The following is a 25284-nucleotide window of genomic DNA, read 5'->3' as shown; positions in this document are numbered from 1 at the left end:
TGATCTATTTCACAAAAGAAAGGACCATAGGTAAACATAGTGTGCATGCTTGGTGCATGGCATGACTATTGTTTTTATTCAAGTCTTAAGTTGATAAAATATAAACATTAAATATTGAGTAGTCAATATGGTGCTTAGATAAACGGTGTTTTTATTTACTCTCAAAGTGTTGGGGCTATATAGGATTAATATTATTCTTGTGTTTCACTTTGCAAGTTTTGACGTCCAGAATAATTATTTTATTCAAACTATCCACAGTCGGTCATACGTTGGAAGTAGTTATTGAATTAAGACAGTCATGAATCTAGCTTGTAAGATTTGTCTAAGGTGCATTAGACATAGAAATGGTTGCTACGACATTCATGAGTGCTCATAAGTTCTGAGTATTGGATTAAACTCACGCTCATTTGAATCACTTCATGGATTTTATGACGAGTGAATCTTGAGACGATAATATCTTATATTCTTCAAACCTAGAGATATAAGTTGTTGACTATGAGTTCGTTATACATTGATTGTACGAAAACGTATCAGTAACTTGATGTTATAAAACGTGCTTTTGTGTATGACTCAACAAGCACTTAGTAGAAGCATATTAGTTGAATTTTATCCATTCCTTTTATTTAATAAGGATAAAAGGGATATATGTGGGCCCCTCGATGATTTATTAATGACACCCCTAATTGTTTGGCCAAGCCTGGACTAATTTGATTTGTTCAATTAGTCATTTGTCAAAAATAAAAAATTGGGAAACAACAAATGGATAGAGAGAATGATTAATATCCATGTCTCAGTCTATATGATATCTAGAATGGAAGAATATATGATCACTTATCTAACGGACGTGTCATTTGATTTGTTCAGAGTTCGACATCGACATTAAGAGCTACGATTGCTAGTCAAGTTAAGAAGTCATACTTGCAATAATAGTTTTAGACTTATCCAAGTGGAAGACTGTTGGATTAGATGTCTAAGCCCATAGCTATTATTGGTATGTACTTAACCCAAGAGTAGCATGGTCCATTTAGGTTGCATATCATTAGTGCAATTTGTTAAGATGGACTTTTGAGAGAGGATGTTATATTTGATTTATTAATATATTATAAGTTATAATATATTAATATGAAATCTGATGTTTTAATTAGTATTGTTCAAGAATTTATTTGGAATTAATTTAGTGATCAAAAGAGATTAATTAAATATATGGGGACTAATTACGTTAATTAGTTATATTTATATGTATTGGGCTTATGATCCATGTTGGACCAATTTTATGTATGGATATATAACGAGTTGGGCCACATGAACCATGGATCATTAAACCCGTGGGTATGGATTTGGGTTATGGGTTATGCCCATGAATCTTGGATTCCTAACACATATAAATAGATGATTCTAGCCCAAAAATCGTGACTAACTCTAGTCTTAGACTTCATGGAGTTTTTGGTACATGGAGATTCTCTCTCAAGTTTATTCTTTGTCCATGATGTGTTGTGATTCCAGTTTAGGCTTCCACACTATTGGGGCTAAGCTCTTAAGGCTAGATACATCAAGACATCAAGCTCCACAATAAGTTATGTTATCCTAACTAGATTCTTGTGTTGTATATGACAATTATATGCTAGTTATAGGTAATACCTTGGAAAGTTCATATTTGCATGTATAATAGAGAAAACATAGATCCAAGGTATTTAGGATTGCATGAACCCCTTAGGAGTGTTAGAATGCTCAAAACCCAACAAGAGTGCTGGCAAGTACTTGTCCTTTAGCTAGTTGTTGTCTCCCACTTCAGCCCAGCACAGAGATGATCTGTACTTGCGGCCGTAGAAGGCTTCGAATGGAGCAACCTTGATGCCAGTGTGATGGCTATTGTTGTATGAGAACTCGACTAGTGGTAAATAGTTATCCTATGCCTTACCAAAATCGGTCACACCAGCTCTTAGGCTATCTTTCAAGGTTTGAATGCTCCTCTCACTCTGACTGTCGGTTTGTGGATGGTAAGCGGTACTCATGTCTAGTCTCGTCCCTAGAGATTTTTGTGGTGACTACCAGAACCGTGAGGTGAATCTACTATCTTTGTCACAGATAATGGATATTGGTACACCATGTAGTCGCACAATCTCTCTGATGTATGCTTGAGCTAGTTTCTCCATCTTGTCAGTTTCCTTTATTGGTAGGAAGTGCACATATTTGGTTAATCTATTGACGATCACCCAGATGGTCCTAAGTCCACCCGCTGTTTTTGGTAACTTGGTTATGAAATCCATGGTTATCCTCTCCCACTCCCACTTGGGTATTTCGGGTTGTTGTAACAATACCGAGGGCTTTTGGTACTCTACTTTGACTTTGGCGCAAGTCAGACACTTGCCTACATAGGCGGCAATTTCGGCTTTCCTGTTCGGCCATCAATAAAATTTCTTAAGGTCCAGATACATCTCGTCTGAACCGGGATGCACGAAGTATTGAGTCTTATGAGCCTCATTCATGAAAACGTCTCTAAATCCACGAAACTCAGTGTCCAGATTCAATTCATGAAGTAACGAACTCCGTCACCCTTGACTTCAAGATTTTTATCCATTCCTTTTAAGGCTTTGCCAGCCACATTTTCTGTTTCAAGGCTTCCATTTGAGCTTCCTTGATTTGCATGGACATGTGTGAATGGATCGTCATGGTTATGGACTTCACTCGGCGGCCCGCGTATTACTTTCGACTGAGAGAATCAGCTACTACATTAGCTTTTCCCAGATGATAACGAATCTCGCATTCGTAATCGCTCAGTAGTTCAACCCATCATCTTTGTCACATGTTGAGTTCTTTTTGGTTGATAATGTGATGAAGGCTCTTATGATCGGTGAAGATTGTACATTTCTTACCATAGAGATAGTGCCTCCAAATCTTTAGGGTGAAAACGACTACTCCCGGTTCCAGGTCGTGGGTAGTGTAGTTGACTTCGTGCGTCTTGAGTTGCCTCGAGGCGTATGCGATGACCTTTAGTCGATGCATTAGAACACATCCCAAACCTTGGTTTGATGTGTCGCAGTAGACCTCAAAGTCTTCTGTTCCTTCTAGCAGGGATAATGTAGGTGCGCTGCATAGGGCTCGTTTCATTGTTTGGAACGCACCGTCTTGCTTTTCTCCCCAGTTGTGGGCTACACCCTTCTGAATCAGGGTGGTAAGTGGTTTGTCAATCTTTGAGAAGTTCTTGGAGCTGACCAGTTCTCGATTGCCTTGATTTTGGAAGGTTCCAAGTGTATCCCTTCTTTGCTGACCACATGACCAAGGAAATCTACTTTCCGAATCCAAATATCTCACTTTGAGAATTTTCCGTATAACTTCTCTGCCCTTAATGTTTCCAACACCTTCCATAGGTGTTGACTATGTTCTTCTTCACTCTTTGAATAGATGAGTATATCATCTATGAACACGATTACGAACTTGCCTAGGAAAGAAGGACATACTCAGTTCATTAATTCCATGAAAACTGCCGGTGCATTTGTTAATCCAAAGGGCATTACAAACTCGTAGTGACCATAACGAGTTCGGAAGGCCGTCTTGCGAACATCTCCTTCCAGGACTCGCAGTTGATGAGACATGGATCCTAAATCGACCTTTGAGAAGTGGCGTGCTCTTTGGAGTTGGTCGAACAGATCATCTATGCGTGGTAGGGATATCAACTCTTGATTGTGAGCTTGTTTAGTTCTCGGTAGTCGATGCACATGCGAAAGGATCCATCCTTCTTCTTTACGAATAGGATCGGTGCTCCCCAAGGTGAGAAGCTTGGCCTGATGAACCCTTTATTGAGTAGCTCGTTTAGATGGCTGGATAATTCCTGCATCTTTGTTGGGGCTAGACAGTATGGCGATTTTGCTACTGGGGTAGCTCCGGGAATCAAGTTGATTCTGAACTCGACTTGACGTTCTGGTGGAACTCCTAGAAGATCTTCAGGGAAAACGTCAGGGAAATCGCAGACTTCTGGAATGTCTTTGATATCTTTCATTTCTTTTTCCTTATCTACCTTGTGGGCTAGGAAAGCATGGTATTCTTTGCGCATGTATTTTTGGGCTTTGGCACAAGAGATGATTTGTAAATTGGTATCGGGTTTATCACCATAAATGATAAGAGTTTTGTCATTTGGCAGAATAAGGCGAACCACCCTTTCGTGACAAAGTATATCGACATGATGAAGGCTTAAACAATCCATATCGATGATGACATCAAAGCTTCTTATAGTGATCAACATTAGATTGATTTGGAACGAGTGTTCATTTAAATATAGCATGCAGCCTATGTACATATCATATGTGCTTTTTATTTTATAGTTTTCCATTTCAACTGTAAATATCTTATTAAGTGATTGGGGTTTTTGTTTAAGTAAGTGTTTGAATTCATGGCTCACGAAACTCCTCTCCGCACCACAATCAAAAAGTATGCATGCATAAGCGCTATTGACGAGAAACATACCTGTAACCACCGTGGGATCAAGTATTGCTTCATTCTGCCCTATTGCTAGCACTCTTCCTACACCACCAACATTACTTGACTTAGGCCAATCTCTCTTGTAATGCCCAGGATCGCCACACCCATATCACGCCTGACCTGCCCCAACTCCAGGAACTTGGGTGATTAGTTGTGTTGGTGCCTTACATAAACAAGCAGGGTGCCCTTTCCTGTTGCAATTATTACAGTGCATCACCCTACAATTTCCGTTGTGATGTAAATTTCATTTGTTGCACTTTGGTAGGTTTCCAACATATTGCTTTGCTGGTGTAGGGGTAACAGGAACAGTGAGGGGCGTAGTAGTGGCATCGACTGCCACTATCTGTTGTTTCTTGGAAGGTTCTTGCAAAGATTGACCCATCCTTTTGTTACAAAATTTCTCCTTCTTGTTGTTGGTTGTATTGTTCTTGTTGTTGTTGCTCTATAGGGGTTGTTTCGTAACTACAGACACCATGGTCAACTAAGGACTATGCCAGCCGTTTGGCACTATCGAAAGTAACTGGCTTGGAAGCTAGTACACTTCCTTGAATCTGGGGTGACAATCTCCAGATATATCTCTTGATCTTCTTGCTCTCTAGAGCAACCATTCCCATGCAGAGTATTGCCAAGTCACTGAACCTATTAATAAAGGTTGTGATGTCCGAGCCTACCATTGTAAGGCCCCAAAGCTCTTGTTCGAGCATCTGTACTTTGCCTCTCGGGCAATACTCTTGCATGAGAATTTATTTCAGGTTTTCCCATCGCATGGAGTTAGCCACTGCCAAAGTTAGTGTCTTGACGTGGCCATTCCACCATGTTAGGGCTCATTCATAGAAAGTACATGCAGCAAAATTTACTTTGCTCCCTTCTTGGCATGAGCAGATGTCGAATACTGCTTCCATTTTCTCTATCCATTGGGATAGATCCATAACTCCTCTAGTCCCATTCAAGGATATGGGTTTGCTGTTGGTGAAGTCCTTGTAAGTGCATTCCCCGGAACGACCTTGGTGTTGGCCATTAGTAGAGCTATTTATTCCTCCTCCTGACCCGTTGTTACTCATTTGTGCCATCGCTGCTGTAACAACAACTGTTACGTCAGCCTCGAAAATAACATTGTCCGTTGATGGGGGTGGTGGTGGAGGTGGTGTTGGTGTTCATGTAGTATCGATGTGTCGAGGATTCCTTCTTGGCGGCATGATTCTTCCATAAGATAAAAGACAAATTCTTGATAAGTCTTCAGAAATGATTATGGAAGGTCTTAGTATTATATGCTTTACGTTCCTAACATTATCGAATTTGTAAGTTAATTGTGAAATGGAAACTTACAATAATAAGTGTATGATTTCCTTAGTATTTTAAGAACTTAATGAAATACTCAATGAAATAATAAATGCGTGTCAATCTCATTGATTTTAATATTCGATACATCGATCAGGAAAATTTGACGTTATTGTGTACTCACATTCTGTCGGGTTTACATACATAAAGGAAAGAGTAGCACCAATACTCACTCGATAAGTCTACATATAGCGCAAGAAGTATGCGCTCTACTCCGAGCGAGTGGTACGCTGCGAACCATGGTATATTGTTGTGGAAGTCTGAGCTTGAGCTACTTGACGTTCAGCCTCGATGACGCGCATCTCCATTGCAGCTTTGTTTTTCCGAAAATCCCTTATCGCGGCTCTAGCAGCGGTAATTGTTGGATTAGTGTCTAAGTCTGTAACTATATTTGGTATGTACTTGACCCGGTTGTGCATGATCCTTTTGGGTTGCCTTCACCAAAGCAACTTGACAAGGTTATTTAAGAAAGTGAGAGGATATTATGGTTTATTAATATATTATAAGAATAATATATTAAAGGAGAAATCATATTTATTTAATTAGTATTAGTCATAAATTAATTAGGAATTAATTTGGTGACTAAAAGTGATTAATTAAATAAAGGGGCATAAACTGTCAAATGTGTGATAGTTAATTTTTGGACTAGGAAACCTAATGGACTAAGGGGGAAGAAAATTATGATGAAGGATCATCATATTTTCGTCCAAGGGCCTTATTCCAGAAGGTTCCTTGCCTTGCTTGGTGGCTAAGTTGTCAATTAGGGTTTAGACTGAAACCCTAGCACCCTACACTATAAATAGAGGCCCTTGGATGCAATTTTTGGATGCTTGCTTCTAAGGAAAACCCTAGGGCCGATTTTTAGTGTTCTTCCTCCTCTCTCTTAATAGCCATCTTGCTTATGGTGTTTGAGAACCATTAGAGGAGTTACAATTGTGACTCTAAGCTCAAGATCAAGAAGATTCAAAGGATTCCAAGAAAATTGAAAGAGGTAAACACTTAGATCTGTTCTTATGATGTTAATTTCGAATTATACATGCTAGGTCTAGGGTTGCAAGTCTTGGATTCATTGCGTGTACAATAGATAAACCTATGAGATAGGGACCATGAAAGCATGGGATTGAATCGAACCTTTTCAGACAATTCCTAACGCAGAAGAGGGATTATCCAATGACATGGAACACTTAGCATTGGCCTATCACTCAAATTCCAGCAGTGGTAGCTAAACTAACCCGATGGGCCATCCTCACAACCCTTCGCGGGTTGGTAACAAGTCAGTCCTTTTTGGTAAGACGGAATGGGTTTGTATGAGCACATTGGATTGTTCTTATGCATAAAACCCATCAATGATATCAGAGCCTTGATTGGTTTCTTTTGTATGTGATGGTATGATTATTTATTAGCTGAAAATCATTTTTTGGCCCTCTGTTGGAACTGACTCGGTGAGTCACTTCATGGACTCGGCGAGTCAACCCAACTTGGCGAGTCCAGTGAGTGACTCGGCGAGTCGGAGTGTCAAACAGAGGGATTTTCGGATTTCTTGCTATTTTGCTAAAGGATAATTTCCATATATGTTTTAAACTGATAAAATACGAATTTTCTCGTTACTGAAAGATTATCCTTGCCAAAACACAAGATAATTACCAATTGATTAGATAATAAATTCCTTATATGATTAAAATTGATTATTTGAATTAATTGGGTAAATCACACCCACCGCTTGGTTGATGGTGGAGGGTCGTTAGCCGAACTGATATGACAGGGCACTTAATACCTCATTATAAGTATAATGAATATTACAAAGAAACTAACATGTTTTACAAATTCCCAATCTTAGTTACTTTAAGGAAAAAAGTGAAAATGATTGTTATTCCATGGAATTACACTTTGTACCCTTGTGGCTCGATGTTTGTCATAGATCAATTGAGCGTGTGTGGCTAACCGGCACATCGATTAGGTGATAGAGACATTGAGTGCACCATGTTGGTTCGCATGGTTATTCACAACTTGTTTGCGATCCTCGGCATCCCAGTCGCAAATTTGATGTGCATATCGAGATTTAAACATGCCATTGAAAAGTTCAATGAATATCAAAGATCTAGGAGTTTTCAAATACATTTAAAACATAATCTCCTTTTCGTTTTTCATTGTGATAATCTGTGAAACGTCATTCACTTACCTTCAAATTATTTACTTTTAGTGTATGGCATCCCTTTCTAAGTTGTAAATAATGTTGTTGGATCCTAGCCCTAATTTCTCATTTGGGTGTTTAATTGGGGATTGGTTTCTAATCAAACTTTATTCCTTTCTATTTTCAGATGTCTAACTGTGACAACCCCAAATCTAATTCCGTTACAAATCCCATTTTCACTAACGGAACGTGTCACTATACGTTATTTTATGTAATATTTGGAATCGTCAATATCCGAATATCTAAATTTATGCATGGCTTAATATTATCATAAGAAATATAACTCGTATGTGTTAACCCCGTTTAACCTAATAGAGTTGTTTTACCTTTTCAACCACTTCACCCGGGTAAAAAGTTTTAACCCAGTTAACTTTAAACATCGGGTAGCCGTGTATCGGGTGCGATACCCGAGACATATACAATGGGTGTGCACAACATTTGAACACTCATTTACCACACATCCACTCTCTCTCTCTACTTTCTCTCTCTAAACTCGAAATCGACCCCGATTCCGCTAATCTCCGACTTCCAAACGTAAGTAATCATCCTCTATCTTATTCTAGTCATGCTTCATTGAATTTGGGGGCCAAAATCATAGGAAACAAGGACTAAAGAGGAGTTTACGGCCTAAGAAGCTCCTTAGGCCGTAAACCCCCAAAACCATGCCAAAGACCAAGTTTTTCCTTCTTGTGAGTTAGTATACTAATTAAGGCTTATAACTAGAAGAGTTTGGACATTAAAACACTAGAAATTGATGCTTAAAAAGGAGTTTACGGCCCAAGCATGTGCTTAGGCCGTAAACACCTCAAACACCCCATAAATCTATGTTTTAAGCCCCAAAAACACTTCTAGGATGTTTGGTAAATTAGACTTGACTCCAAGGAACATTTAAATGCATCAAACAACTCCATTTGAGGCCAAAAAGAGGAGTTTACGGCCTAGCTTAAGCTTGGGCCGTAAACACCCAAATTTTTGTGTCAAACAAGTCCCTAAACTACCCTAGTGCATGAAAGGAATTTATCTAAGGCCTATGGAAGTGTGTTGTACAATTAAACTTCACATTTGGGAACGAAATGAAGAGTTTACGGCCAAGGATGTTCTTGGGCCGTAAACTCCCCAAAAATGTATGCCAAATTGTTCCAAACTCACTATAGGGCCTTCTAGGATTTTTCTAAGACATATGAGACCATGTTGTACAAGTAAAACCTACATCTTGAGGGATCTATAGGAGTTTACGGCCCAAGATCAAGTCTTGGCCGTAAACTCCCCAAAAATGTCACAATTTATGATGTTTAATCCTTTCCTTTTGGTCCAAAACACACACCACTAAATTAAGGAAGTGAGATAAGGCCCTAAACACATGTTTTGGAGTGTCACAAGAGTTTACGGCCAAGCCTAGGGGGCTTACGGCCGTAAACTCCCAATGGGTGGCTTTTAGGCCATAAACTCTAAAAGAGTGAACTCATGGACCCTCCCGTAAATCATTGATGGCCTTGTACCACTCCCGGGAACCCTTTCTAGACCTTAAAGCACCGAAAACGACACTAGAATGTCCAAATACTATAATGTAGAGCACAAGATGATTAACTTCTTGTAAAATACATATTTCATATGACATTAGGGTCCTAAAAGGTGCTCAAGTGGTTATTTGGTACCAAACGCTCAATCGACACTATTACCCGATTTACCCGATTCACCCGATTTCCGCAATTTCAGGTGAGTTCATACCCCTTTAATGAACCTTTCAAGTGTTTTAAATGTTTTAGGGGGGAGATACAAGTTGCTTATAAATGTTTATGTAAAGTTTTACAAAACGATTTCCGAGTTACAAGGATTAATCACATGTGATTCACTACTCTTAGTTCAAATCACATGTGATTTGTCCCTATGCCTTATAAACGGGTTTCACCCTTTTCAAACTATTTTTAAACAGTGAGTCAGATAATAAATGTTCTTTTGGAAAAATACTTTTATTAAATCAATTTACTTATAAAATGTAACCACTCTGATATATTTATATAAATAAGACTTGGAGGACTTAGGACCGATATCTCGCCTTATTTCCTGTTCTTGTTTGATTGTGGGCTTAGGGTAGTAGTTATCCGTCCGACTGTCGTTGATTTCTTACTTATATAATTTGTATATCAGTATGGGATACGAATATTACTGCTTTCACTTAATGCTAAAGTCACTAACGTGCTAAGAAACATCCCCACTAAGATAACCATAATAGGTATGGTTAGGTTCGCTACCGCTACTACTCGCTAAAGTTATTACTAACTACACTATAATACTCACTATTACAAGACGATACACTAGTAAGAGAATACACTATGATCATACTAAAAGATTACTACACTATAACAATAGAGAAAACACTAAGCAAACAATAATACACTAACCCGCTACGAGATACTCTATTTGCTATTCACTACGCCCGGAGTGTTCCAGTAGGAGACGACTCTACATGTATAGATCTATACGGGGCAGACGCTATTACATCCCGACTGTTAATCTCAGTCCGCGCCGTACAGGCCCAGGGATGCCACTACTCACTATACTGTGCATGATCGGGAAGGTCATGGGATCCTCTATTATCCTCACTATTAGTAATATACAAGGAATACGCTACAACTACTCTAAAATACCACACTAAATGCTAAACTGCATCCCGAAGTAAGTAAGTATCTATCACTAAAGGAAGCTTGCACCTCTATCACTGATTACAGGCTCAACCTATTCCATCACACTTGTTATTTGGAGATTTGCTAATGTATTTTTAAAATAAACTGTTTTCAAAGGAATAAAGAATGCATACTTTTCACAGATTGTCACTTACAATGTATTTCCTGGAAAATATGGGATTTTCTAAGTTTCTACTACTTATGAACATAAATGATACATCTTTAACACTAATACTTTGTATACAAAAACTCAAACTAAACTCTTATGAACTCACCAGCTTTATGCTGATAATTGTTTTCAAAATAACTTGTATCTTCAGGTCAAAGATAGACAGGTACAGACGCGACATTTTTGGAGAAGATGGAGTACACAAGACCCATCTCTTATTTTTGAATTGCTTTTGGGTGATTGTTAAACATTACAAAACACGCATGTAATTAAATTCACTATGTAATACTATGGTTGTATGTTTCTTGTTTCTACTATTATGCAATTGTGATGATACTGTTCACTACGTCATCCACCCCGAAACGTATTCCGCCGTTATCGGTTTTGGGGTGTGACACTAACGCAAATGCAAACAACACTGCTCCTGGTTCGTTTTTGCTAATGAGCCTATGTCAAAAGGTGACGTTTGATGGATTGAATTTCAATGAATGGATGAGATACATTCGCATGATTGCTCGTTATGAGGACAAAGAGTATGTCCTCGACGAGAAGCTTGAAAAGATCAATCCAAAAGTTGCTACCCGCGAAAAAATAACTGCCTTTGAGGCACACAAGCGTGGCGCAACGAAAGTTCATTGCATTATGCTGGCCACTTTAAATCTTGAACTCCAAAAGTCCTATGAGGACATATATCCATATGAAATGCATCAAGATTTTCTAGAGAGGTACCCCCAAAGCGCAAGGCAAGAGCGTTATAAGATCATCACCAACATGATAACCGCTAAGATAGGGAGTGGAGAGTCCCTACCCTCGCATTTGCAAAAGATGAAGAGGTATGTTGATCGTCTTCGCAAGTTAAATGTTAAAATTAGGGAAGATTTGGCTATCGACATCATTCTCAACTCCTTGCCCTCGTGCTACAACCAATTTAGGATGACCTGCCAAATGAACAAAGAAGAGGTCACCTTCAACAAACTCCAAGGGCTCCTAAGGACTGCTTGTCGCACCCCAAAACCGAGATCAGCGGAAACGTTCTGGGGCGGAGGACGTTATGTAATGTATCACAACAATGCAAAGTAGTAAACAAGCAACAACATCATCCATTGCATTAATAGTATAATTTTAATTACATTTTAGTTCATTCATAGTATAATTCTACAATAAATGAATATTCAAAAATAAAAGACGAGTCTTGATCACTCCGTCTTCACAGAACCTGGTAGTCGTACCCGTCTATCCGTGTCCTGGGAATACAAGTTATTTTGAAAGCGAGTATCAACAATAATGCTGGTGAATTCATAAGTATTTATGTGACTTTGATTTGTATAGCTGTAAAGAAAGACCTGTAAATGTTTGAAGGAAAGTTCGTACCAACGAACATGATTGTAAGTAATTGTAAACGTTTGAAAACCCTAGAAAATCCCATATTTTTTACTAGTATAAAATGTAGCCTTCTACCAAGAGCTGACTATTTTGAATGTTTGCTTCAGAAATCTAATATTTGTTTATAAGTGGGTAGTAGTTTAAAAGACCCAAAAAAAATGAACTACCATGATGTTTTTCATGTCCAAAATAGTAGATTAGTGTACATATATAATCGCTAAAGTATATGATAACCCCGTAAATCAATGTGTTTTCAATACTCCATGTGAGTTTTATAACCATGCTAATGACCCAGACTGCCTGTAACAACGTTTTTCAGGCGTTGGAATGTTATGACATTTGTCACCCAGACCTGCCGGTCTAACTGTAGCTAAGAGTATAGGTGCGGGATTATCAATCCCGTATACATCTATACACAAGTATCACGCTCCCCCTACAAGGGATTATGGTATATAATACAGGACTTAATAATGCATACTCGAAAGTACGTGAAATGTCTCACAACCTAGTATATAAACAGATTTACGTGTGAAAATGTCCATTTGTTCTTGTATATGAAAATATCTCTTTGATATGGTACTTGTAGTATGTAAAATTTCATGAATATCTAGTACACTATCTTATGTAATCGTATCTCTTGTAATTGTATGTCTTGAAATTTGTATGCCTTGTAACTGTATGTAATCGTATCTCTTCATATAGTATGTAATGTATTAGTATAGACTCATTAATAAACTAACTCTTGTGTAATTCCTTGTACTTGGAATGGTAAGTAGTATATCCTAACTATAGCTATTATAATTACTAGTATTGTGCATGTATAACGAAGTATGCCTTTGCTACCCAAAGGTACTAAACCAACTCATGGAAACTTTTATGTATATATATGTATACATGATATATATATATATATATATATATATATATATATATATATATATATATATACGCGTGCATTTGACAATAAAAATATAAAAGAAGTTTTGTAAAACCTTTGAAAAGTTTGATAAAAATTGAGGACTTGATGTCAGTTTTTAAGACGCTTTGAAAGTAGTTTGTTTGATAAAAACAATTTTTAAGTATAAGAAGACCTTTGTTTGGAAACACGATTTTAACAGCGTTTGAAAGGAAATATAAAATATGTAAGGCAGTTGGATAAAAAGTTTTTAACATGTAAAAATGTTTGTCGTGAACTATTATAGTTTTTACAAAACTTTGTTTCGTTTGTATAATAAACCCTAGTGAAATGCTCACTTGTTATGTAAAGTGTAACCTTTGTTGTGACATAAATGACCACATTTACTCAAAGTATTGATAAAGTGTTTGATTTGTATGTATTTATCCACACATTTAATTTAAAAAGACAAGATGTTATCTTGATATATTTTGTGTACTAAACTTTCCATGTAGTAGTTATGAATCACATATGGTTTGCTTGAATAAGAGAGTATATAATGAAACTTTAGGTTACACACGATAATAACCGTGTGTTTACTTGTATTCCCCCCCTTGAAAGCGTATAAAAAGCATTGATAACATATTTGCAAAGGTAGTTTATAGGGGTATGAACTCACTGAAGAAAGTGCGTGATTTGAAGAAAACGAGATTTTCCCGTGCGACACCTCGACCGGAAAGGGACGAGATTCTCGTGAATCTCGGGGCTTCAAACCTTCGTCGGGGCTTAGATATGAAACCGGGAATTCGGGATGTTGTCGGCACGAAAAACGAGGCAAAAATATAAGAGAAATGAAGGATTTTAGTAAAAGCAGCCGGCACCCTCGCAATCTATTTATAGGAGCTGGAGGTCCTCGGTACGCTGGGCGTACTCCGAGGGTACGCTAGGAGTTCGCTTGCATCACTGCTGACCGCATCCTCGGGCTAAGTGTCTGGTCGACGTGGACGATCCGGAGCCTTGTATCCGAGTACGCTGGGCGTACGAGGGTACGTAGGGCGTAAATCGTTTCGGTGTGCGTGCCACGAACTTGTAAAATCCGTAACTTTCGCATACGGGCTCCGTTTTTGACGTTCTTTATATCCACGTGAAGGCGAGAAAATACTCTACAAGTTTCATTTAGACTCTGTCAGCTAATTTTGATTTTATTTTTAATTATATTTTAATTAATAGGCCGGGACACGATAACTTCGTTAAAAATCCATAACTTCTTTATCCGACGTCCGTTTTCGTTTGTCTTTTTACCATCGAACTACTATTGTCGAGACCTTCAACTCTCGTTTAAGTTGTGTCGGCTAAAAATCGCTCAACCTTTATTTCGAGTTTTTAGCTGTCTACCGCTCTTACGAAACTTAGAAAATTTATAACTTCTTCATACAAAGTCCGTTTTGGCCGTTCTTTTTATGCATGATCACGGTTTAACGTAATCTAAGACTTTCGTTTAAATACCTAAGGCTAAATGTTATTGTATTGAAACTTCGCATTTTTCGCTTAATTGGTGTTCCCTGGTTTTGCCGAGAATCTTCGGTTGGTCATAACTTCTCCGTTATAACTCGGATTTTTGTGTTCTTTATATGTACGAAAAGCTTGATACAATTCCTACCACTTTATCTAACCCAAATAATATTTTAGGAAAGTTATATTTTGGCCTAAATTTGGCTGGTGTTACATTATATTGGTCTCAAAATGTCGGGTTGTCACATCATCCCCCTGTTAGAGGGAATTTCGTCCTGAAATTCGAGTTTAAGCAGTATTAATAATCATGCTAAGGACAGAAGTTTTATTTGCTACTCATGTTCTTAAGTAATCCTTCGTCTTCGCCTCGCATTCCAGTGAACCTTTTACTATCGGGTACGACTTTGCTTCTTTCGGTTTACTTCAGTGGTATAATATCTTTTCCTTGTCAAATGTGTGTTGAGTGTTTCTGTGGTCTGTGAGAGTATTACACCTTGTACCCTACAAGTAGTGTCTCCAAAGCAATTACCGCTGCTCATGATTCAAGATCATGTGTTGAATAGTTAATTTCCTGTGTCTTAGGCTATCTGGAGGTATGGGCAGTGAGTTTTCCTCTTGCTTACAACCAAGCCCTTAGTTGGGTGTATCGCATAACACCACGAAATATTCTATCCCCTTTTGGGAGGGATTATATTGGTGCGATGCATCAGACTTACTTTAGCGTTTGGAACACTCTTTCTTGTTTATATACAATTAAGGTGCTCTTCCAAGTGAGAAACATGTCCTAAAGAATCCCCTTCTGAGGAGTTTGTTAAGCTCGCTAGGAAGTTCTCGCATCTCGGTTGGAGCTAGACAATAAGGTGATTTAGCTACTGGGGTAGCCCCTGGAACTAAGTCGATTCTGAATTCGACTTGATGTTGTGTTGGTAGTCTCGGTTGCCCTTGTAGAAAAGTTTCGGGAAGACCGCGTACTTCTTGGATGTTCTGCATGTCCTTCACTTCTCGGCACGTCTCGGCGATGTGTGCAAGGAATACATGATATTCCTTTCGTAAGCATTTCTGAGCTTGCATACACGAAAAGATGAGAGGGTTCGTACATGGTTTATCGCTGTAAATAACTAGAGTTTCGTTGTTTAGGGAGGTTAGGACGAACTGCTTTTTCAAAGCATTTGATGTTGGCTCGATGTAGACTTAACCGACTCTTACTGATCATGATGTTAAAACCTTGGGGTGGATTAGCTGTCGTGAAGATCTAAAATAAGTATGACTTCTCATGAATTAGGGGAAAAGGATAGGTATTTCTAAGTTTGTTCTCACAAAAGCACGATCATTCACAGTCTTGGGCAGTCTTCGTCCTGAAGTTCATAGTAGAACTCATACCTGGTTCATCAATCACAGTCTCGGGTATATGAGTCCTATATAATTAAGGTTGAAAAGGTAGTCGAATAAATGATTCTTCTTTAAGCCCACATCCCAACGAGGAAAAGAAGTTAAAGTGGAATCATCAATTCTAAACCTATAAAACCTTGATTATATACCACCCTTATGTATACATTCTTCAGCGATAGATCAACCGTATGGGTCTTTAGATTGAACTTGACGTACTGTACGGGTGATACTTCAAGGAGGTTTGTTGAGGTTTCTTTGGAAAGGAAAAGAAACATGAGGTACTCCATGCATGAGTACTTCGGTGTTCTGGAATGACGGTTTCGCTAGAAAGACGTTTTCAGAGAAGGAGAAGTACGCACGCAGCTGGTATTGCGAGGATCAAATTGAATCAAGTTGTATGATGACATTGGACTTACTTGGAAATAACGATATTAGATTTGATCATAAGGGTGTTACAGAAAAAACACAACAGTACAACTTTTAACAGAGTTACAGTACTTTGGTTTTACTATAAGACTATTGTTGCGAACAAGGTATACTACAAAAGGCAAGTATAAGCAGCGCGAGGCTCCCCTTTACTAACGGGATCTCTCAGAAGGTAAGACTCGAGTTGTACTAGTTTTAAACATGTTTAACAGCATACTTAATGCTAATGGTTTGAAGTGAGTCCCTATTATAGTTGGGTCCTTTATTGCCTTTTTCCATTCTGGGGTCAAACTCCTCCTGTTCCACTGTCATTCTTCTCTGTTGGGCAATCACTCTTGAAGTGTCCCATTAAACCACATAGATGGCATATCCGAGAAATTTCGACATTGGTGGTTGAAGTAATGTGTTTGACTCGAGTCCTGCATAAGCAGGTAGTGTGTCCGTTCTTGTTGCAGGTCTTGCAGTGTAACAGACGACGACTACCTAGGTGATGGAAGTTGTACTTATTGCACTTCGGTAGGTTTCCAACATACTGTCTGGCCGGGTTAGGGATAATTGGAATACTAGCAGTGTTGGTGGTAGGAGTTGCAGATGTCGTGGCTCCGAAGGCTGCCACCGACGATGGTTTCTTGTTTGTCCCTCGAGGTGATTTGTCTTTAACTCTATCCCAGAATTTTTGTTTATTGCTCTTTGGTTTGAGGTTCGAAGTGTCGTGGTAGTTTGTTACTCATGGTTGTACTTGGTTGTTACTTGGATTGGAATTATTGAAAACCATCCCGCTAACATTTGCATTGTTAGCGTTAAGGTGAGTCAGAACAACTATCACGGCAGCTGAGACTGCAGCTTAAAAGGTAGCTGCATCAATCTGAAGAGTTGGTGTTTGGCTGATGGGTTGATTACTTTTCTTCGGCGACATAATTCTGTAACACGAAAGAAAAGGATTTCATGAGAAATTATGGTTGAACCTAGATGTATTTCGATTGCTTAAGTAAAGAGTAAGAGTATGTTCTCGAAAGTTCGACCTACATCCCTATGATGCAGTCCTAGTACGGATTGGAAGTATGTTTGTAGAATGGTCTTAAGACGTTTGTCGTTCAAGCCGAGGTATCGTTGGATGGTGAATAACATGACCCAACCACTAAAAGAGACTTGGAAATGTCTCCGGAGTTGAATTACTATAGTCCAATGACTTTACTAAAGCATGTTTCAGATAGACTCCAACGAAGATATGATGAGGGTTTTTGAATCAAAGAGTGTCACGGAACTTAGACGACTGTCAATATCATCGATGTTTAAGATGTAATAAGTTTAAGAAAACTTGACCTTGAAGAAGGTCTTACATCATATCCAGAGTAGAAAGGTTTTGGCTGCATAAAGGCCTAACTAATATGTACTTATAGTACAAGACAGTAAAAAAATGCTACATCGGACATACACGGGAAAACGATTCCTTTAAACAAGGAAGGGAAATAAAGCATTTCTTACTGGTGGCGATCATCCTTCTGGTGAACTCTTAGTTCAGTCAATTGACGTTCCATTATCAAGAAGGTTTCTTTCGTACATTCTCTGGTGTACTTGTATCTCTATGACTTCGGCTCGTGTTTTAACTAAGGCTTGCAGCAGGGTCTCATGTTCTCTCTCAGATCTCTCACGAGTGTCTTCAAGATGATTGGTGTAGATGATGTGCATTCTTTTATTGGCATTTAACCTCTTCGGTATATTGGAGAGTCGTCTTGCCCTGAATTTCGTTTCAAGCAACTCTACGGATCAGGATTGGTAGAACTTTGTATGCTGAGATTGCTTCGCTTAAGTTGTAGCAGCTTCGGTCTCCTTTAGACGACATAGGTTGATCTTGCTCTTCGCTCCATGTTTCCAAGCATTCTACGCAAGGAAGTGTCGAGCCATGAAGAGCTAGACAAGGGTGAGGATTTGAATTGGGAGTTACCGGGGGTAGGTTCTCCTCCTCAGGTTCGGGGTTATCATCATCTGAAAGGTCTTCAGTATGGTGATCATTCAAAATGGATTGGATGATCATTCTCTGGTTCTTCTCTGAACCATCCAGCATTGCCTTTGTTCGGGAAGTACGGGTCGTCATGGGGATGGGGTCCAGCTATGTTATCTATACGGTAATTGGGGTAGAAGAATCTAACACATAAGTAGTTTATAGTAATACACAAAATACTCCTATAGTATTTTAGGTTTAAGTTCTATTGTTCTCATTGTGGTATTGTGGGTAAGTTTTTGGACATGCTGCAACTCACAACCACACTTAGGCACACGCTAGTCAATCCTCAGATAATATAGTTGATCAGGCTATATCATCCCATTTTTGACTATATGTCTCTAAGTCTACTTGTGCTGTCCAACAATCGTAATACTTTTGTTCTGTCCTAGTGATACTGATTTTAGTATGGATGCAGGCATGTATACTTACTTAAATATTTTATTATTTAAAAGTGTATACTCTTTATCTGAGTATTTTAATCCCTATTGTATTTATAGTTTGTATATCTTTTATGGGTTGATATACTCAATTCACTATAAACAATGCTCTGATACCAATCTGTCACACCCCAAAACCGAGATCGGCGGAAACGTTCTGGGGCGGAGGACGTCATGTAATGTATCACAACAATGCAAAGTAGTAACCAAGCAACAACATCATCCATTGCATTAATAGTATAATTTTAATTACATTTGAGTTCATTCATAGTATAATTCTACAATAAATGAATATTCAAAAATAAAAGACGAGTCTTGATCACTCCGTCTTCACAGAACCTGGTAGTCGTACCTTTCTATCCGTGTCCTGGGAATACAAGTTATTTTGAAAGCGAGTATCAGCAATAATGCTGGTGATTTCATAAGTATTTATGTGACTTTGATTTGTAAAGCTGTAAAGAAAGACCTGTACATGTTTGAAGGAAAGTTCGTACCAACGAACATGTTTGTAAGTAATTGTAAACGTTTGAAAACCCTAGAAAATCCCATATTGTCTACTAGTATAAAATGTAGCCTTCTACCAAGACCTGACTGTTTTGAATGTTTGCTTCAGAAATCCAATATTTGTTTATAAGTGGGTAGTAGTTTAAAAGACCCAAAAAAATGAACTACCATGATGTTTTTCATGTCCAAAATAGTAGATTATTGTACATATATAATCGCTAAAGTATATGATAACCCCGTAAATCAATTTGTTTTTAATAATCCATGTGAGTTTTATAACCATGCTAATGACCCAGACTGCCTGTAACAACGTTTTTCAGGCATTGGAATGTTATGACATTTGTCACCCTAGACCTGCCAGTCTAACTGTAGCTAACAATTTAGGTGCGGGATTGTCAATCCCGTATAGATCTATACAGAAGTGTCATGCTCGCCCTACAAGGGATTATGGTATATAATACAGGACTTAATAATGCATACTCGAAAGTACGTGAAATGTCTCACAACCTAGTATATAAACAGATTTACGTGTGAAAATGTCCATTTGTTCTAGTATATGAAAATATCTCTTTGATATGGTACTTGTAGTATGTAAAATTTCATGAATATCTAGTACACTATCTTATGTAATCGTATCTCTTGTAATTGTATGTCTTGAAATTTGTATGCCTTGTAATTATATGTAATCGTATCTCTTCATATAGTATGTAATGTATTAGTATAGACTCATTAATAAACTGACTCTTGTGTAATTCCTTGTACTTGGAATGGTAAGTAGTATATCCTAACTATACCTATTATAGTTACTAGTATTGTGCATGTATAACGAAGTATGCCTTTGCTACCCAATGGTACTAAACCAACTAATGGAAACTTTTATGTATATATATGTATACATGATATATATATATATATATATATATATATATATATATATATATATATATATATATATATATATATATATATATATATACGCGTGCATTTGACAATAAAAATATAAAAGAAGTTTTGTAAAACCTTTGAAAAGTTTGATAAAAATTGAGGACTTGATGTCAGTTTTTAAGACGCTTTGAAAGTAGTTTGTTTGATAAAAACAATTTTTAAGTATAAGAAGACCTTTGTTTGGAAACACGATTTTAACAGCGTTTGAAAGGAAATATAAAATATGTAAGGCAGTTGGATAAAAAGTTTTTAACATGTAAAAATGTTTGTCATGAACTATTATAGTTTTTACAAAACTTTGTTTCGTTTGTATAATAAACCCTAGTGAAATGCTCACTTGTTATGTAAAGTGTAACCTTTGTAGTGACATAAATGACCACATTTACTCAAAGTATTGATAAAGTGTTTGATTTGTATGTATTTATCCACACATTTAATTTAAAAAGACAAGATGTTATCTTGATATATTTTGTGTACTAAAGTTTCCATGTAGTAGTTATGAATCACATATGGTTTTCTTGAATAAGAGAGTATATAATTAAACTTTAGGTTACACACGATAATAACTGTGTGTTTACTTGTATTCCCCCCCTTGAAAGCGTATAAAAAGCATTGATAACATATTTGTAAAGGTAGTTTATAGGGGTATGAACTCACAAAAGAAAGTGCGTGATTTGAAGAAAACGAGATTTTCCTGTGCGACACCTCGACCGGAAAGGGACGAGATTCTCGAGAATCTCGGGGCTTCAAACCTTCGTCGGGGCTTAGATATGAAACCGGGAAGTCGGGATGTTGTCGGCACGAAAAATGAGGTGAAAATGTGAGAGAAATGAAGGATTTTAGTAAAAGCAGCCGGCACCCTCGTAATCTATTTATAGGAGCTGGAGGTCGTCGGTACGCTGGGCGTACTTCGGACTTACGCGGGGCGTACCTCGTACGCTGGGCGTTCGCTTGCATCACTGCTGACCGCATCCTCGGGCTAAGTGTCTGGTCGATGTGGACAATCCGGAGCCTAGTATCCGAGTACGCTGGGCGTACGAGGGTACGCAGGGCGTAAATCGTTTCTGTGTGCGTGCCACGAACTTGTAAAATCCATAACTTTTGCATACGGGATCCGTTTTTTACGTTCTTTATATCCACGCGAAGGTGAGAAAATACTCTACAACTTTCATTTAGACTCCGTCGGCTAATTTTGAATTTATTTTTAATTATATTTTAATTAATAGGTCGGGACACGATAACAACGTTAAAAATCCATAACTTCTTTATCCGACGTCCGTTTTCGTTTGTCTTTTTACCATCGAACTACTATTATCAAGACCTTCAACTCTCGTTTAAGTTGTGTCAGCTAAAAATCGCTCAACCTTTATTTCGAGTTTTTAGCTGTCTACCGCTGTTACGAAACATAGAAAATTTATAACTTCTTCATACGAAGTCCGTTTTAGGCGTTCTTTTTATGCATGATCACGGTTTAACGTAATGTACGACTTTCGTTTAGATACCTAAGGCTAAATGTTATTGTACTAAAACTTCGCGTTTTTCGCTTAATCGGTGTTCCCTAGTTTTGCCGAGAATCTTCGGTTGGTCATAACTTCTCCGTTATTACTCGGATTTTTGTGTTCTTTATATGTACGAAAAGCTTGATACAATTCCTACCACTTTATCTAACCCAAATAATATTTTAGGAAAGTTATATATTGGCCTAAATTTTGCTGGTGTTACATTATATTGTCTCAAAATGTCGGGTTGTCACACTGCTGAAAGCAATCTTAATGACAAATCTGTTGCATCATCCAGTACTGTGGCTGCTCCTATGTTGGCAATCGGTAAGTAGAGTGCTACTATTGCCATGAGAAGGGACACTTGAAACGAAGCTGTGCCAAGTATCTGCAAGACATAAAGGATGGGAGGATAAAGCCCACCTTTGCAGGTATGTATTCTATTAAATCTAACAAATCATCATTTGCTACTTCATGGGTTCTTGATACAGGGTGTGGTTTCCACATTTGTTCTGATTTGCAGGGCCTAAGAAGAAGTGGGGAAGTGCAACATGGAAAGATGAACTTGATTATGTGAAACAGAAGATTGTCGCCTGCGACCAGAATCGGAGTTTATTCTTTAGCGTTGACTAATGTGTTAGGATTAAATTTAAATAATTGTTGCTATTCGCTAGATATCGCAAGAAACATCATTTCATTTCATGGATTGTTTAGACAAGGTTTCAGATACTCATTTGATAATAGTAATGGTTCTATTAATGTTTGTTTAACTGGTGTCTTTTATTTCAATGCATTACATTGTAATGAGATTTATGAATCTGTGATGGTTGTTGATAATTTAGGAAATGATGTGTTGAATATTGATTCGTCTACTAGTCTAGATAAAGCATGCTTGTGGCATTGTCACCTTGGCCATGTCAACAAGAAACACATAGCCCAACTCCAAAAGGATGGAGTGTTGTAGTCATTCGACCTTAGGGACGATGACGTGTGAGAATCTTGTTTACTTGGGAAGATAACCAAGTCACCCTTCGCTGGCACTTGTGATAGGGGTGAGGATCTATTGGATCTCATACACACCGATGTGTGTGGGCAGATATGGATATATCTACTTAATCAAGCAAAAGTCAGAAACCTTTGAAAAGTTCAAAGAGTTTAAGAATGAAGTGGAGAATTAGCTGGGCAGGAAAATCTAGATGCTTCGGTCAGACCGAGGAGGAGAGTACCTAAGTCTTGAATTTCACGACTATCTAAAAGAATGCGGAATTGTTTCGCAATTGACGCCTCGGGGAACGCCAGAATTGAATGGTGTGGCTGAAAGATGTAATCGGACCTTTCTAGACATGGTTCGTTCTATGATGAGTCAGGCTTCGTTACCACTAGCTTTCTAGGGGTATGCCTTAGAGACTGCCGCCCATATCCTTAACTTAGTTCCCACCAAGAAGGTTGCCAAAACAGCTCACGAGATGTGTACAAGGAAAGTTCCCTGGTTGGCACATACCAAGGTTTGGGGTTGCGAGGATTTCGTAAGGCGAGAGACCCACGACAAGGTCGGACCTCGTAGTGAGAAGTATTATTGTCACACCCCAAAACCAAGAACGGCAGAAACGTTCTGGGGCGGAGGATGTCATGTAAAGTATCACAACACAGTATAACAGTAAATAAGCAAACAACATCATCCATTGCATTAAATATATAATTTTAATACTGGTGTGTTCCGTACAGTTATAGACACCAAAAAGTAAATCAAAATAATAAGATGAGTCTTGGATGCGCTCCATCTTCTCAAAAGCTGACCTCAGTACCTGTCTACTATCGACCTGAGAATACAAGTTATTTTCAAAGAGTTTATCAACATTAAGCTGGTGAGTTCATAAGTATTTTAGTGTCGGTGTTGGTATCAAAATGTTTGAATCTCTTAGAAAAACCTATATTTTCTATTAAAAGTATCCTTCTACCAAGGCGTAACTGTTTTGTAAGTTCGTTTATCATAAAAGTTTGTAATTTTCCCAAGTGTAACTATCATTAACAAAATATAGTTTGTACATTAATGTTTAAGTGAAACGATCACTAAATGTATGTAAAGGGTAAATTATTGTAGTACTCTAGTGTTGAATTATAGGAACTACTGTCGTACTAACTACCTGAAACCGAATTTATATTAAGGTATCATGTGATTAATTGTAGCATACTATCGACTAGGTAACAACGACGAATGTAGGTCGTAAAAAGGTAAGACGTTTGGCACCCGCAGACCTGCAGGTCCGACTGTAGCTAGCAGCAAGGTGTAGGATACTCAATCCAGTATAGATCTATACGCAAACTCACGCTCTCCCTCCAAGAGACTCTGGCTACAACTCGGGCCATGACATTGAAGGCATGCTCCGATACAGTGGATCACAATTGTTAACATATTCATGTATATGTAATGTATTGTTACTCGTTTTAGTATTGTTTGTATATGTTCTCTTCCTAGTATAATCGTATATGTTCTCTTCCTAGTATAATCGTATATGTTCTTCTTCTAGTATTGTTGTATACGTTCTCGTAGTAATAAGTACTGACTCATGAATGAACTGACTCATTGATCTAGCAATAGTATAAGTATTAACTTGTGCTACCCTGATGGTAACTTACTAATGATGTAACTAGCACACATGAATATGGAAGAAACTTTTATGACTATATATGTACACATGATATATAATTAATATTGAAATGACCTTCGGACGGCTACCCGATGTACCACCAGACCACATCTTAAGCGTGAAAAGGAAATAGGCGTGCGGCCTTCCTAAGCCTTTTAAACATTTCTTATATAACCATCATATAAAGGCATGCAATTTATAATAAGTATAAAAGAGTTTAAGTAAAAGTAATTGATATGTAAAAGAGTTTGTAAAGTAGTTTGAAGTAAAACAGTTTGATAAACAGTTTGAACAGTAATAAAATCATTGGTTTTGTAGTTATTAATCACATGTGATTGATGTAATAACTATAAGTATTCCACTTGTATTCCCCACCCCATTAAAGCATTTAAAACATTTAAAAGTATTTCAAAGGTTAGTTAAAGGGGTATGAACTCACTTGTGGTGAATGGATTGGACTGAAGTGTCGGAAATTGTGCTAAGTGGCAAACGGAGACTTGTACACACGCACGAGCCTAGTTATCATATAATGAACATATATATATAACTAATTAGCCAAATTATAACTAATAAATTAAGTTGGGACACTCTAGAACATGAAAACACTTTGTATAAGTGTTATAAGTCCTAAGGGTTTCATCTAAGTTGTTGTGGGACAAGGCTAATGGGTTTAGGGTTCCAAAGGACCCTATACATGAGTTTACTCTTCAATAAACCCCACACAAGGAGTTTACGGTCGTAAACCCTTGAATTTATGGTTGGAAGCTCCTAAACTTAATGTAA

Source organism: Lactuca sativa, chromosome 9 (genome assembly GCF_002870075.4).
Source record: "Lactuca sativa cultivar Salinas chromosome 9, Lsat_Salinas_v11, whole genome shotgun sequence".
Lineage (NCBI taxonomy): Eukaryota > Viridiplantae > Streptophyta > Magnoliopsida > Asterales > Asteraceae > Lactuca > Lactuca sativa.
This window is presented reverse-complemented; position numbering follows the sequence as displayed.